This window comes from Equus caballus, chromosome 10, assembly GCF_041296265.1.
Source record: "Equus caballus isolate H_3958 breed thoroughbred chromosome 10, TB-T2T, whole genome shotgun sequence".
NCBI lineage: Eukaryota > Metazoa > Chordata > Mammalia > Perissodactyla > Equidae > Equus > Equus caballus.
The window spans coordinates 40,300,757-40,318,187 of record NC_091693.1 but is presented as its reverse complement, the minus strand read 5'-3'; positions in this window follow the sequence as shown (position 1 = coordinate 40,318,187).

Genomic DNA, 17,431 nt, shown 5'->3' with positions numbered 1-17,431 from the left:
CTGGTGTTGGGGGTGCTGCCACTGGGGGCTGGGTCACCAGTTCTGCTGTGGTTCCTGATGCCTCTGGTAACAGGTTATACCTACCGCTGCTGGGGAGGGCAGGGGCTGTTTTTTTCTGCTCCTGCTCCATCCACTCACAGTCATATGGGCTGGGCCACTGCTGCCACTATTCCACTGACAGTCAGGATCCATGCCCTGGATTGCTGCCATCAGGGAAGAGGGAGGGGGCTGCTTCCCTAGTTCTACTTCCTGGGAGTCCAGTCCACCCATCTTCAGATGTATAGATGCATGGATCTCTTAGGCAGCCTGTTGTTCTGTGTAGGGAATCCTCTTTGATCAATGGGTTTCTGTTTGGTTGAAACTTAGAGGGGAGAGACAAAAGGAACAACTCTGCGATGATGCTGGCATCACTCCCAAATCTAATGCTTTGTCCAGTCTCAGGCTGCAGCTTCAATTTGCTCCACCACAGGGCACCCCTGCACTGGCCTCCAAGAATTATATTTTAAATAGCAACCCACTACACTCATACCCATTCTCTCTCACACATGAACAAAAACACACACACTATTGAAATGAAACTTTTAACTCAAAAAATACCATGATGCCATCTGCTATTTTCTCTTCTAATTTATTCTGTTGTATTTTTTAAATGGTGGTATTAATCAATGAAATCAATTTCCTTACCCATTAATAGGTAGTAACCCACAATTTGAAGAATAGCTTATATCTGTCAGTACTATTAACTAGAAGGCAAGCGTGTGTTATCAAAAGCAGGAAGAAAATCTTGCCTCTAACACAATATGCCAAGGCACTGTCACCTCAGAGCTTTTGTACTTATTTCCTCTACCTGGAATGCTCTTCTCCAACTTGTCCAGTTAGCTGACTCACTTTCTTCAAATCTTTGCTCAAAAGTGACTTCCTCAATATAGCCTTCTCTAGGATTTCCTTAACACTCTGTTTAACTTTGCAACCTAGCCAACACTTCCTATGCAGGGTGTTTTTATTTTTCTCTATAACACTATATACTACACTGTATAGTCTAGTACCTCTCTATAGTGTTACTGTGTAATCACCATCTATCCACTAAGATGTTAGCGCCACAAGACCAGGGCATTTTGGTTTTCTTTGTTCATCACTGTGTCCCAGTGTCTAGAACAGAGCCTGGCACATTGTAGATGCTCAATATATATTTGTTGATATACATTGAATGAATGAATGCATGAAAAAAGTAATCCTGTGTCTCAAAAGAAAGACAGTCCAGCAGAGGAAGTTATTAAATGTAATTCCAAACTTTATTTCTGTTCCTCTAAGAACAAATTAAAGAGGGTTTAATTTGTTACCTATAGCTGCATATATTTAAATCCCTTTTCATCTCCCAACTTCCACACCTCAGCAGCTATGCTGAGTCTCTTCTCCTCTTAACCCCCACTCTCAATTGCTTCCTCAAAGCTTCAATGCTCACCTACATGGGTTTTCTCTTTCCTCTCTTCTCCTTCTCATGCTGCATCATCTCCATGCCAACAGTGGTCAGGGGTTTGTCTGTTCTCACCTCTCTGCTGTGCTGGGTGGCAGCAGCCCCCAAGAGCATATGGACACTCTGTGCCCCACCTCTCTCTCTTCCTGTGGTGCCTCCCAATAGGAATGCTAAAGACATGCTTAGGGTATCAATAAATCAGGGACAAAAAATATGCTATTTTGGAAAAAAATTCCTATTTAAAAAAATAGTGCATATTAAAAAAGATTGAATGAGAAGGGCTTAGCTTTTATTTTTTTAGGGGATAGTAAATGATTTTTTAGGAAAGATGAATGGGCCCTTAGAAGAATAGATGAGAGCAATGACAGTTTGTGACAAAGTTTGTCTGGGTGTGTGTTAACTTCTAGCCTCTCTGTGATAAGAGTCAATCTTCCCTGGTTGACAAAACTCACTGGGAAGAGATTTATGACAATTGCCTTTCTTTTGGAGAATCTGTCTTTAGGCAGATAAGGGGAGATCAGACGTAATCTCTCCCTAAATTTGCTATTTTTCAAAAGCTAACAGCTCAAAATTATCAAAATACCAAAGTGGCATATTTTGGAATGGCATATTCTGCTACACTTCAAGGGCTCAGGTTTTTTTTATTGACAATATCAGAACTATAGAGAAAACTGAAAGTTTTATAGGCGCCTAATGAAGACTCATATCACCTGTGTTGAGGAAGAGCTGGAAGGCACACTTCCTACTCAAGTATTAAATTGGCATCAATCACACCAGGCACCCAATTTTCAGGTTGATGTCTCCCAGTATGACATGGCAATATACTCACAAATTTGATTTGCAGTTACACGGCTCTGGTTAAGTCTTTTGCAACAGAGATCATCTACACCAATTAAAGTCACTAACGTCCCTACCTTCTTGTTCCACCTGGTTTTGACAACTTTTAGAGGGAAGAAATAGAGAAGATAGTTTGGTTATTCCCTCAGCATCCCCTGCTTCCCCCAACTAGTATGTCCTGTGGAAATATTATATATTTGTACACTAAAGATCCTATTTAATATTTCTTTGCCTTTGTTTTTAAAGATGACTTTCAGTCTCTAACTTGGCCTTGGATTGAATGTGTTTAACTGTTTAAATATAATTGTAGTGGCACTTATTCCTTTGGAAAATCAAAAGATATCTTAAATCATATTATCAAATTCTTAAAAAAATTTATTTCTGAAAAATTGAACAGAATTAGCAATTAGATGGCTCTCATTTTTCTTCTGACATCAGTATTCTAGGCATGAAACTTCTTCTGTAACAGGACATGGATTGTGATCTGGCTGAGTGTTAGTGCATATAGGTATACATTGCATGTGTGCAAAAGACAGCCCTGCTGTAGAATGTGTAGCGGATTTTGGTGTCCCACTCCGATCTCTTTACCAGAGAGGCAGACCCATCTCCCAGCTGCTGTGTTTTCCAGCCAAGAGCCCAACCTTCTTTCTTCCAGATGGAAAACTCTGTGAAGCCATTCATACTCCTTGTGGGATCAGACTGAGGCTAGACTTCAGCTGAAACCACATCTTTGCTTATCTTCTTCCTGTGTTCCATCTTCATTTCCCTCCTCGAAAAATCTCTTGCACAAGAATTGCTGTCTGAAGCTCTGCTTACAGGGAATCCAACCCAAGATAGGGTTTGAGAGAGTAGCACTTCCCTTTGACTTTTCCTACCTTATCCCTTCTTACCTTATTGCTCCAAGGTGCACTCTGGGGACACTTGAGATAATTTCCTGTTTGTCTTTGGACCTTTCTGCCTTTTTGAAAACCATAAGAAACTCATCCTGTAAATTTTGTCTTATGTTTTGGTCTGGTCAGGACAAAGCAATCATTTTTCTCTTATAGAACTGTTGATCTCTGTCTTTGACTTGAGTCAGTTCGTTAAAAATATTTTTCCGGGGCCAGACCTGTGGCCGAGTGGTTAAGTTTGCATGCTCCGCTTTGGCGGCCCAGGGTTTCGCTGGTTTGGATCCTGGGCATGGACATGGCGCTGCTCATCAAGCCATGCTGAGGGGGCGTCCCAAACAGCACAGCCAGAAGGACCTACAACTAGAATATACAACTATGCAGAGGGGGGCTTTGCGGAGAAGAAAACGAAGAAGAAGAAAAAAAAGAAGATTGGCAATAGTTGTTAGCTCAGTTGCCAATCTTTAAAAAAAATTTTTTCCTATTCTAACTTTCTCTTTCTAAATTTTTCATCATTAGTGTCTAAATGTTTAGATTGGTGGTGTGGAACATTAAAAATATCTCTTAGCACTGGGCCAGTCCAATCCCAGCCTGAGGTAGGGGACTGAAGTCTGCTGCAAAAACCTGTATCTGAGAAATCCATATATCTGCTTCCTGTTGGCAAAGAGAAATGAACCCAGAGTGATTCCATTCCTCCTTCCAAATCTCGAATAAATACCTCCTATTGGCAGAACACTAATTGCATTTAGTATGTGGGGGACAGGGAAGTTGGCGAAATGAGGTTTCCGGGTTTCCATCTCTGTGGTACAGAGGAGAGCCTGGATGAGAATGGGGAGGGGGTGGGAGGGAGGAGGAAGGGAATACTTCTTGCCCAAAGAACACAATAATCAGTAAAACCTCCCTCTCCACCCTGGTAAGTACCTTTAACCAAAGATGAATCTATCTGCTTCTGGGAACTAGAAAGAGGGAATAGTTTGGCATATTGAATATACCTGCTTTAAGTTGGCATTAATATTTGATATCAGCACTCTGGCTTAAACAATAAAAATAGTAAGGTATAAATAAATACACACCCAAAGCTATTTAAGACATAAGACTGATTTTTCACAAGGTAAAAGGAAATTGTACAATTTAATAAGATATTGTATCTTTAGGTTTATTTAGATGAAAAAAAAGATGAATGCTTAAAAATAATTGGAGACACAGATGGCCCCTTTTGAGACTGATTTTGAATTTGATCCATAAGAAGTTTGTGACAAGAAAAATAAAATTTAATTGTCAGAGCCACACAGTTGGATGTAAATGGCATTCAGATTGGATTCCTAGAAAATGCGAATCCTGAAAACAAACAAAAAAACTGAGATAGAGAAGAAACAAGAAACAAAAAATCTTGTTTTCTTGTTAATGAATTACGAGCATATTTTTAATGTGACACAGGATTTAGCAAGAAATGAAAATTAAAGCTTTCTTCCATTTTACCAGATGTTCACTGAGGAATAATTATTATTATCTGTGTAGTCTCTTAATGATATTACCCAAAGTGCAGGCCAATTCCACGGCATCCTTTTATCATCAGTTCCAAATGCATTTGGTCTCATTAGCCTGTTTAGGCCTTGCATGTTCAATTATGTGGGTTCATATTTCAAAGCCCAGAGCATTGGACATAATTGTTCTTGATGTGAGCCTGAAGTTGCCTGTTTTTGTCCACACGGGGTCTCCCTTAGTGGGGCAATATGCTCCTCTACTCTATTGATCTTATCTCATCTACTCCTCAGAGATCCATTTCCTCTTATTTCTAGGGGTCAAGCATCTCTGGATCTCTCTGGCAGTCTCTCCTCTGTAGAGACTCTCTCTGTTTCTTCAGCACCTATTCCACTGTCCCTTTGGTTCTTAAATCCCTCTCTTCTGTACCATCTTTGGGTTTTACTTGTTCTCCTTCTTGGCCTTTGCCCTGGTTTGTTGGTCATTTTTTAAATTTTTAAAAATTCTGCTGGATATGACTGGATAAGGCTTGAGATACAGGCAAAGGGAAGTGTGGATAAAGGAAAATGACCATCACTGACTTTTCTTAGGCTCAAGCATCAATAAAATAGTTAATTAGAACTTTTACACTGGTAAGAGTGAAAAAAAGACTTTTGGAGGTTAAAAATCTTCCTTAAGACAACTCAGAATGTAGGAGAATTCCTACTGACTCAGATTTAGGTTTCTCACTCCCAAGTCCAGATAAAGGTCCTGCAAATTTGGCAGACCTCGAGAAAGATGAGAGGAGGCATTGAGTGAATAGAGGCTGGTAGAGTCTTGCAAAGAATGAAATTTCTGGTACCCCACCCTTAGCCATATTCTATTTGGTGTGTGTGTGTGTGTGTGTGTGTTTTGAGGCATGTTGAGATCTTTCATAAAGGTTTGAGAATTTGAGAGCAGAAGAGACCTGTGAATAAAGAAAGCACTGCAAAGTAGATATGGCATGATGGTATGTTCAGAGTCACTACATTACACAACTGCTGAAGATGCTGTTCATATTTATCTTCCATGTGAATGACACCTCCAAGGGTGTGCTGTGCTGTGGTATCTGGCAGGTGGCCTGGAGTAGGCTCACAGAATTCCATTAGCCCAGAATGATACCAGGACAGCAGAATGAACTGGAGGGCCTGGGAGAAGAACTAAGAAGTGACCTAGCCAGTCATGGCGTCAGCAGAATAATTCATCAGCCAAGATGGCAAAGGCATATGAGGAGAGTCTCTGTACTTAAAGGGCCTTGAGGAAGGGAACAAGAGATTGCACACTGAAATATAATGTTACTAGACTGGAAGACGCTTGGTACTAGGATGATAGCATGACCAATAAGGACAAGATTCCATTCCCCTCACTCCTCTCTGACCTCAGCCCATGCTTTATGCTTCAACCTATACACAAATGTAACTTAAAAGCAAACGTTGAGAAGGCAAAGAATTGATGGAGGCTTCTGCCATCTGATGCATTGGAGGTACTAAATAGAAATTAAATTTTATTATTGAAAATTAAAGAAACTTACAATTTTTGCATTTTGAAGACTGAAATTTATAGTATTATTTTTGTCTATCCTGGTTGAGTGAGATTAAACACTGTACTATGAAAAGTTATATTATGAAGAAAAAAATCCTGCCATGGCAACTCTCTCTTCTACCTAAAGTGATCATTTTTAACTTTTAACTAAGGCGTATTTAGGACTGAAATACATCAGCAAGACAAAACAGGAAAGAAAAGAGTTTTACTCATTCCTTAATATACACAAACTGACAAGAAATCAGCAATTACCTGCTTTCTGGTCAGAACTCCTTTATGAAGGGTGAAGGACCAATAATGAAATTTAAAATTAATATATAATCTATCGTGGAGATAAAAGTCTTGGTCTTCTTGGTCTGGGAAACACAAGATTCTATCTGTATGTATAATATGTATACTAAAATTCTTAGACATGTGGAAAGAAAAAGCAGCATAATTGTTGTGAGATATAAAAAGGTTAATAAATTGATTTGTATTCAGCTCATAAGAAATTTGATAATAAATAAATCTAACACTTTGTCTTATGCTGTATATCAAAGTTACTTTCCAAGGCATTAGAGATTCAATATGAGATAAAAACAAGAGAAATAGAAGAAAATATGAATGAATATGTGTCTGATCTTGGGATGGGGAAAGTATTTCTAAGCGCAAAGCAATGGAAAACGTCAGAAAGAAAAAAGAGTGGGTGGAAATAAAAATTCTCTGTATGTAACATATGTAATGTGTATATTTGACATGAAATGTATATTTACCATAAATAATATAGACAAAGGATAGATATCCTTAATATATAATCTGCTCCTATGACTAAGCTAAGTTAAAAATACCAATAGAAAAGTGAGTAAATGAAAAAGGAAATAGATATAAGGAGAATTTTAACAACAGTAGTAATAATAGATAAGAAAATTAATAAAATACTATGCTTTATTTAGCAAATAAAATCACCAATTTTTAAAACAATGATCCTCAGTGTTGGCAAAGAGACAGGGCCATGGGCACCCTCATCTACAGTCATTGGGGGTGTGATTTGGGACAAATATTTTGTTCGTAGGGATTGTATTCCTAGTAAGCAGTGCAGTGCCTGGCGTAATCCATGCTCAATATGAACTTGTTCAATAAATGAACTTTTACACAAATCTCTTTGGCAGAAAGTATAAACAGCCTTGAAATTTCATAGGATATTCTATTAATTCCAATTTTTAGGAGATATCGTAATGAAGAAAAAGATTTTTGGACATTTTTTAGGAACTAAGTTGTTGGAATTACTAATTTATTTTTGTCAAACAAGAACACAGGAGAAAGCAAAGGCCAAAAATTGTAATTCTCAGTAAATTCATGACATTTGGTAAAGTTAAAGAATAAAGTTAGTGATGGTATAGACAGTGAGTTAGTTAATCGTTACTGTGCTGATGTGTGTATTACAGCTTAGGGAAGTAAATTCAATTGTTCTACAGCAAACATATTCTAATAAATACAATTCACTATAACAGAAATATAGGCAGTAAATTCAGTTTCTTACAACAGACATGTAAAATCAGATGTGCAGTGTTCATAACTTCAAGGACAATTGCATTCCATAGGTGATGAGAAAGAATCTTTGTGGGGGCTGGCCCCATGACTGAGTGGTTAAGTTTGTGTGCTCTGCTTCAGCAGCCCAGGGTTTCGCTGGTTTGGATCCTGGGCGCGGATCCAGCACTGCTCATTAAGCCATGCTGCAGTGGCATCCCACATAACAGAACTAGAAGGATCTACAACTAGAATATACAACTATGTACTGGGGGGCTTTTGGGAGAAGAAGAGGAAAAAAAAAAAAAAAGATTGGCAACAGATGTTAGCTCAGGGTCAATCTTTAAAAAAAGAAAAAAACAGAAAGGATCTTTTTACTTAAAAGCAGACTATTACAGAAAATCTTTTTTTCCCCTTCTCAACAAACCGTCTATACAAATTCAATTTCATGATGACAAGATACAGAATACATGTAGATCTAATGTAAATAGGACCTTCAACCCAAGCTGCTAATGCTCTCTTCTTGGCACCTTCGTGGCATCGGATTTATAAAATTCCCCAACCTTATTTCTATTGACAACAAAATGGACTGCCAAGCCCAACATGTTATGTTTTCAAATGTTTTTACTCTTAAGATTTCTTGTTAAATACTTTAGTGATTATGATCTATGGTTTCAAAAGAAAGTGTAAGCAAGGCAGAATCAAAGTGTGAACTTGTGATTTTATAATTCTACAATTTGAAGCATAAATTAAAATTTATGCATGAAGATATTCATCACAGCATTATTTATAATAGTAATAATGGAAAATAATTTAAAACCCCAAAATATATAAATGATTAAATAAAATACGATACATCCATGATGAAATGCTCCAAAGGCATTAAAATCGTGTTTATAAAATATTTAAAGGCATGAAGACATGCTATGATATAGTGTTAAGTGAATAAAATAGTGTACAAAATTGCATATGAAGTGATCTCATTTTTGTTATATGTGGATGAAAACCAGGATGCTAACACATTAAATTCCTAAAAGTAATTACCTCAGGGGCAATGTAAAAATGGAGAATCTTCATTTTCTTTTAATTTTTGGATATTCCAAAATGTCTACAATGAGAGCATAGTACTTTTAGAATGGTAATTTTATTAATGTTCTTTAAATCTTCACTATAATGAGTTTAACAAGAGATGTGAAAATAGGACCCCCTAAAATAAATATGAACAATAACGATTTTTTACTAAAATTGAAAATATGACACAAGTAAAAATTATATATTAATAACAGTCACTGCATCATCACTTATATCTTAAAAATAAAGAGATATCTGGGATTGACATTAGATCATTTACATCTATTTATTATGACAATCTCCTCCATTTTGCCTTCCAAAAATTGGATTATTTCCACCTGAGGTACCACACTGAGTTCATCTCACTTGCCTTTTGATACAGTAAAGGACTCTAGCCAAGCTGCATAGGCTTTCTAAGGCTAGGTATGAATCTGTGAAATAAGGACGATAACATTTACATCAATAAGCATACTTTTATATACATAAAATGTGAAAATCACAGTGTTTTGCGTTAGGAAGGGGGAGGACAGAATAAAAAATTTCAACTTTCCTCAAGAAAATGAGTCTAATGGAAAAGACATGCTCACAAGCAGAATGAAGCACACATCATAGCAGAAATGTTACAGAAGCAATATATTTCATATGTGGGGGTCTTTATACTGTTCAGTAGAGTCTTTTATATGGATTCAGAATGTAAAGAAGGGAAAAAAGGAAAGGTATGGGCAGAGGGATGAAGTTATGAAATCCGTGGCCAGTTGGGAAAGATGATAATAGAAATAATAACAAACATTCTTGCAGTGCTTATGTTGTGTGAGGTACTCTTTTAGTACTCTACATATACTAATAGGTACAGTGGGAGATGAGGAGGACAGGTAGGGAGTGCTAGATAATGAACCCTATGCTCCAGAATAAGAGTGTTGGTAGGAAGGCCGTGGCGTGAGGCAGCTGGGTAATGCTGGGAAGTCAAAGGTCACAGGTTGAAATATCAGCCCTTTGAGAACCATGTGATCCTAGGCAAGTCGTTTACCCTGTCAGAATCCTCATATATTATCCTGTAAAATAAGTATAATAATACTGACAGGACAATGGGTATTATCCATCCAATAATTACAAAAGTACCTTGAAAATGACACAATTTTATATAGACTTTAAGTGTTGTTATTATTGCTGTGATGATCTGAACTTTGTTTTAACAAAATAATCCTAGGACCAGTTTAAAGAACGGAAGAGGTAAGAGAACAGCAGCAAAATCCAATCTGAGTGTTGCTGTGATAGTCCAGTGTGAGAGAATAAAGGCCTAAAAAAGCAGAGTAGAGAGAATAGAAAAGAGGAAAGAACAGAACTTCAAGGGACACATGATGTAGTTGGCGGTAGGAGGAGTAACAAAGGAAACGAGAAAGAGGCTCAGGGCCACTGGAACCATAGGAGGCAAGAGTCTCACTGAGGAGCAAAAATGTAGTGTAGTCAAATGTTCTGATAAAGCAGGATAGGAAAAGAGTCAATGCTGTTAGGTTTAGCGAAGGTATTACCTGCGATTTTTAAGAAAGGGTTTCAGCGAAGTGGTGTAGATAGGAACTAGGAGTTAAGGTGAAAGTCCAGAATAAACAGCAGGGAATTGAGGGAGAATTACTCCTAGGAGTGTTTACAGGAATGAAAAGGAAAAACGTAGAAAGATGCAGTTGAGGAACAATTTATTTAGAATTGGAGAACGTCCAACATATTTGTAGATGAAGAAAGAAACAACAGGGAAGACAAGAGTGAAAGTGACAAAAAAGGAGCAAAGTTACGAGTCAAGTTCTGGCAGTCGAATGGGATTAAAAGTAATAGGTTGACGGGCCAGGCTTGGAAAGGAACAAGGTCAGTCTTCAAGACAGAAGGGAAATATCTATCTAATGATAAAGATCTATCGAAAGACATTTTTAGGTAAAAAGGGAGCAGGGTTAAGAGGTCTTATAGCAGAGAGCTTTGTCATCTCAGTGTCATCGGCTGAGGAAAGGGAACAAACAAGTAGTGGATGCTTTAGGAGTCAGTTGGAGATAGGTAGGAAGGTTACCAGGAGAAAAATCAATGGAAGGGAAGATGAAAAAATATTTTGAAAATTAAGGTGGAAATTGAAAATTGTGAACAGAGAGTATATTCGTTAACATTTCTAGATCTTTCCCGTAGCAGACTTTATCAGAGTCCTGGTCATTATCCTGAAACATAAAATATGAAGTACACTAATAACCAACTATTTATTAGGAGTCTGCTGGCCTTTAGCTTGTCTGTAATTTCCAAAGCTTATTTTATATTTCACGTTTGGTCCATCTCTAGCTGTGTATCATGGCAATCTCTGTGCCAGGCACTTTTGTTGGTTGTACTTCCAAACGTATTTAGGCTAACATTATGGAAATTTGTAGCTTGTCAGGCAGATTGAGAATACTTCTCCTCCAAGAAATTCTATGTTCTTTTTCTAAAGTCAAAAATTCCCTCTCTTCCAGAAAGCACCCATATTTTCAACTCATTTTTCCAATCATTATCCAAAAGAGAAGTTGAATTGCCACACAGAAGAAGCTACAGTGTAAATTATCACTTAAAACTTTTCCCTTTCTCTCTGAATTTCATGTTACATTCTAGTTCTCAAAATCTTACTCTTGGGGGAAATGGAAGCATTGCTAACTTACTTCCTCATTTTGTGTGGTGCCACCGCAGATGGTATGTAATCTCTCTCTGTGATTTGGCTAATAAACCTGTTTCTTATAGATCTTTTGCATTTCACTCCAGGTTAGAAATATGAATTTTGCCTACTTCTTCAATCAAATATCTTCTTGATCCCTCAAAGACAAATTCTTTGCAGTTTCCAAAACCAAAATTCTGCTTCATAGAGATGTTGGTCTCTGTCTGAGATGAAATTCTCTACACTTTCCACATAGAAAATTTCTATACCTCCTTCAAAGTGTGGTTCAAGTACCTTTTCTTCTGTACCTTTCTTCTGATTTCCAACATCTACCCACCCTAACCACAGTTGATTTATTTCCTTTGAACTAGTACTGATCATTTTATATGCCCTTGTTTAGTACTTCCTGAACTGCACTGCAATTATTTGTTTAATATTTAATCCTCAATAGGCAGCAAGGTCTTTAGAACAAAGATGATATTTTGCACATCTTTGAGTCTCTAATGTTTAACACTTAGGGGTACTCTGTTAGTATGTCTTTTAATCGAGTGAATGCTGTAGCATTCCCTTAAGCATGTTCTACAGAAAACAGGCCATTCAAGATATTCCATGAAACAAATTTTGTGGTCTCGAATAAGTTTGTGAGACATTGAATACTGCCCTTGGGGATTTAGTATGTTACAGACTTTGAGAAATCTTACAGAAAAATCTTAATTTTACTTAACCAAGTATCTCCCAAACTTTTCCATCAAGTAATACCCATTAACATCCCAGAGAACTAGAGTAGGGATTAGAGGGCACTTTCTACAAAAAGGCAGATAGTGAATATTTTAACCTTCACAGGCCTTGTGGTCTCTTGCAACCACTTGACTCTGTTGTTGTAACAGAGTTGTCAGGGAAAAGCAGCTAAAGACAGTCCATAAACAAACTAGCATGGATGTGTTCCAGTAAAACCATATTTACAAACATGGGATTTGGCTCTCAGGTTGTACATCACCAACTTCTGAATTAGCATTTTAAGAACACACATTGGAGAAGCCTAAGCTAACGTTGAGGCTCATATATGACCAAGCCATTCTTAACCAATTTTCAAATTCCTAACAAAATATAGCATTTGAGAGTTCTGAAAAGTTCTTCCTCTTAACAGTACTATCCTTCAACCAGCACCTATTTTCTGAGATTGCCCTTCATATTTCTACAAACTCTGCTGTTCGGTCAGGTAAGGGCTTATCGAGACTAAGCACAGGTCATATTGACAGAGAAATTAGTTTCTTCAGAACTTTCCCTTGTGGGCCTGTGCCACTGTTCTTTCTAAGGTGGAAAACTGAAAATCTCTATGAATGAACTAGGGCTAATGTTCTAAACAGACCCCAGGATGCTCCTTTCTCTTCTAAATAACACATACATGATATCAAAGGAATTTTTAGAGACAATGCCTGAGGCGAGGACTTCACATATTGCAATAATTTCAATTTCTGATAAAGCAAGATATAAAGAAAGCCTGGTTCAGAGAATGATTTTGGGCAGGTGGAGCAGTTTTGTCAAAGCAAAACACGTAGTACTATGCCTACAGCGATTAAGCACTGACCAGCCAAAAGGACGGAACGTCTGCAGCTACAGTGCATATCAAATTAATTTGCCCAAACTAAAATGAGTAATTCAGTTGTATTTACTAATTTGTGCTCCTAATTGCCAGCTACATCATTTTTCTCTTTTTCTTCAATACATACCCTTCAAATATTTATGGTAAGTTATTCATGCCCAGGGTAAATTATTATTTGGTTGAAGTCTACATACTTAATGTCTTTAATCTGTAAATCAGTGGTATAAATTAATACCTCTGTTTCTTTAAATACTTTTTCAGCTTGTCTGTGGATCCTTCATTTAATTTGCATCTTTGTTACACTGAGATTCCCAAAATTAAATGTAATACTCTAGGGTTATACAAAGAGGGGCCGTTATTTTGTAGGCTTGTGATATGTTATTTGTTTATTTGAGTCCCAAATAGCTGTGACCTTTGCTTTATTGCTGTCTCTCACTGCAAGTTTATCTAATTTGATGTCCCAAGCCACCTCTGAATCTCTTTCTCATGATCAATTTTCAAGTTCTCCTTGCTTTAAAAATTAGTATATGTGCTGCTGAAGGGAAACTCAAAAATGCTGTTTCCAAATTTTGTGATCCCCATCGAATGTTTGTATTCTTAAACAGTTAACTGATTTAAATTATTTTTTGCCTGGAATTCTAATTTTTCTCAGAGCTTGCGTATTTCTTCCCATTGACAGTATTTATTATCCCTCTTCAGATTAAATCATCAACTTCCCATCTTACTTAGGGCATGCCTGTGGGTAGAGGCGGGTTGTAGACCAGAATCTAAGCTACTTCATTGTCAGCAGCATGAAGATAAGAAGAGAGAATGAGAGGCAGTATGAACTGTCCTTGCGATGCAATGATATAACCCCCCTGTGAAAAGGTGATTGTACTGATGTCTCAGATGCTGACTAATCATGTTTTTTCTCTTCCCCTTATGAGTGTTGAGAGTTCAAAACATTTCACTTCAACACTCTGCCACCTCCTCATGGAGGTGGGAGTGGAAGGCTCAACTTTTCCTTTATAGAAAGTGAGGAAGAAGAAATGAGTGATTTCCCTCTAATGACAAATCATCTTTCCTTCTGGGTGTCTTGCCTTGGCACCTCTGTGATCCTCTAGTTGCCTTCTGTAGCGTCTAATTGAAATCAGTTTAAAGACCTGGGTTCCAAAGGCTTCTCCGTTTCATGTCCCCTGAGGCAGTGCTCGGAGGTGGTAGAGAGCATCTAAATAGCTCCACAGTGTGGGGTCAGGCACTCAATTTTCTGGGCTTCAGTTTTTCACTTGTAACATAATCTCCAACTTTCTGTCTGCAACTGTAGAACAATTGCTCTCCTTACTTCACTTTTTGCCTTCTTGGTAAATGTGATATTTACCACATTTTCCCCCCAATTTAGACTCTTGACTAAATGCCTTCTATCATCATGACTTAGTCTCCTGTTTTCATGGTTGTTTTTTAAAGATTTTATTTTTCCTTTTTCTCCCCAAAGCCCCCCGGTACATAGTTGTGTGTTTTTTTTTTTTTTAGTTGTGGGTCCTTCTAGTTGTGGCATGTGGGATGCCACCTCAGCATGGCCTGATGAGCAGTGCCATGTCAGCGCCCAGGATCCTGAGCCGCTACAGTGGAGCACGTGAACTTAACCACTCGGCCACGGGGCCAGCCCCCAGGTTGTTGTTTTTTAAACTCTTCCTGACATATGACCTCATTAGAATGGTAATATAGGTTGTTCCTGACTTCAGCCCCTCTTATAAGAACATCAGCTACAACTATCCACAGACAAGGCACCACTGTGAAAAATCCCAGAACCGGGGTAGGGGTGAGGATGAGGTACCCCCTAGACCAAAGAGATTGGGAAGAACTGTATTAGAAGGGTAAGAGGAGTGGCTTCATTTTGACCACAACACCCCTCCTCCAGGTTTGCACAGCACGCATCAAGAGTGCCCCCTGGGCCTGTGGTTTCTCCAATAGGAAAAAGAGAATCCAAAGTGGACATCCAACTTTCCCAGCATTGTGGAACACTTCTCGAGAGGCTCACTTGGGTCCTAGGTCTCATGAGGATCACCTAGGGAATCTGCAGAGCTCAACCACTGGGGATCAGAGGAGACAGAGAAGTGGGGCAGCACTTACAGCAAACAGCATTCAGATATTGGTGGACTACGTTGTTACTTGCAGCGGTGCCCAAGAAGAAGTCCTCATCAGCAGCTCTGACCATCTGCAGAACCAATCTGGTGGCCCTATCTAGCCAGGAAGCTCAGTTGGCAATTCTGCCTGATTTGCATCCCCAACAAATAGGCTATACCAGCTGTGGAGCTTATTATATGGCCCTGCTCATGTAGGGGAGCAAATTTGTAGTCGTTCCAACTGCTACACATAGCCTTCAGTCTTGCCTCTCTGAGAGACCTAGCCACAAAAGTGTGACAGCTGTGGAGCACATCCTACAGCCAACACAGGCAGGGAGCCCAGTCAGCAGTCCTGCCCAACTGATGAGCATAGCCTCTGGCCCCAAGTAACCAGGGAACCTCAACAGTGACCCTGAGCAGCCTTAGAGCCCAGCCAATAGTACCATCAGCCATGGAGCCCAGCCTACAGCCCTGCCGATTACTGAACAATGCCTGTGGCCTGGCCCAAGCAGGGACCCCAGCAAGTGACCCCATCCAATTGTGGATCATAGCCTGCAGCCCCATCTGACCAGGGAGCCTGGACAGCAACCCAGTCCAAACATGGAGCATAGTCTCCAGCCTTGCCCAAGTGTGGGGTGCAGCTAGAAGACCATGCTCACCAGAGAGCCTGACCAGTGATCTTGCCCAACAACAGAGCACAACCAACAGCCTACACAATTGCAAAGCCCAGCCTGTGGCCTTGCTCAACTTCAGGACACATTCTGTGGCCCCATCTGAACATGGAGTCCATGAGAAACACCATGTAGTCAGGGAGTACAAGCCTGAGACCCCTCTTGCCCAGGAGTGATTACAGAATGTAACGTTCAGCCCTGCCCACATACACATATGAAGGTGTAAAACTCGCTGGTAAAGGTAAATATATAGTCAAATTCATATTCTCTAATATCATAATAGTGGTACATAAGTCACATAACTTGTTTTAATGTTAAAAAACAAATGTATTAAAAAATAACTATAACTACAATAATTTGTTATTGAATACACAATATAAAAAATGTAAATTGGAGACGTCATCATCACGGTGGGTGTGAGAAGATCCTTTTGTCTCTCCTCTTCAATCTACAGCAAATAAAACATCCATAATACAACAAAGTCTGCTTTGCACAGCACACTAGGATGCCAGAAAGATCCACACATTGGTACATAGAAAAGTGGGTGAATTGCAGCACACAGAGGAGGCTAAATGGGAGAACAGCAGAGGCAGAGCCCAAGATTCTGTATCTTGGCAGCCGTGGTTGAGCCAGACACCCCCAGGCTGGGAACTTGATGGGCAGCAGCAGAAGAGCATGTGTGACTCCAGCCAACCAGCAGCAGCATGCGTGGCCATGGGAAGTAGAACAGCAGCAGAGGTGAAGCTCTGTGATCCTGGGTCCTCTGGCCTTGGCTCGGACACTGGTAGCAGCAGTGGAGGTGTATATAGAACTTTAATATTCCAATGTCAGTGGCACCTATGACCACAAGGTAACAGGCAACAGCTTAGATGGTGCCCTGTGAACCAGGTTCCTTCCTCCTCCTCCCCCTGTCCCCATGATGGTGCAGAGCTTCGAACCCAGATGATCCCAGACATGGCTGAAGCATCAACCATTCCTATGCCCCTGGTGCCAAAGCCAGCAACTGCAGTAATACCAGCAACAACAAGACATCAGCGACCTCCGGAAGTGCCTCTAAATAGAGGCAGTAGAGAGTGGACTGTGCAGATCCTTAAATATAGCCAGAGGCAGCTCAGGTAAGAGATACCAAACACTAGTGCTATAGTGCCACCTACTGAAAAACAAATAAAAGACTTCTAATCTCCAAGCACTTGAGAAGTTTGAATCAAAACAAAGCTACGCCCCCCCCAAAAAATGTGTTTGATAAAACAAATGTGCTGGCAGAGGAATAACTCAGCAAGCACCACAAAAAGCCACGGTAACATGGCACTACATGAAGAAAATGACTCTTCATAAACCAAACATTAAGTCACGGAAGATTGTAATCTGATAAAGACTTCAAAATAGCTGTCATAAAAAAACTCAATGAGCTACAAGAAAACTCAGAGATGAAGTTCAATGAGCCCAGGAATAAAATTAATAAACAGAAGGAATACTTTACCAAAGAGATTGAAACTCTAAAAAAGAATCAAACAGAAATTCTGGAGCTGAAGAACTCAACAAATGAGATAAAAAAATGCATTAGAAAGCACTGGAAATAGAG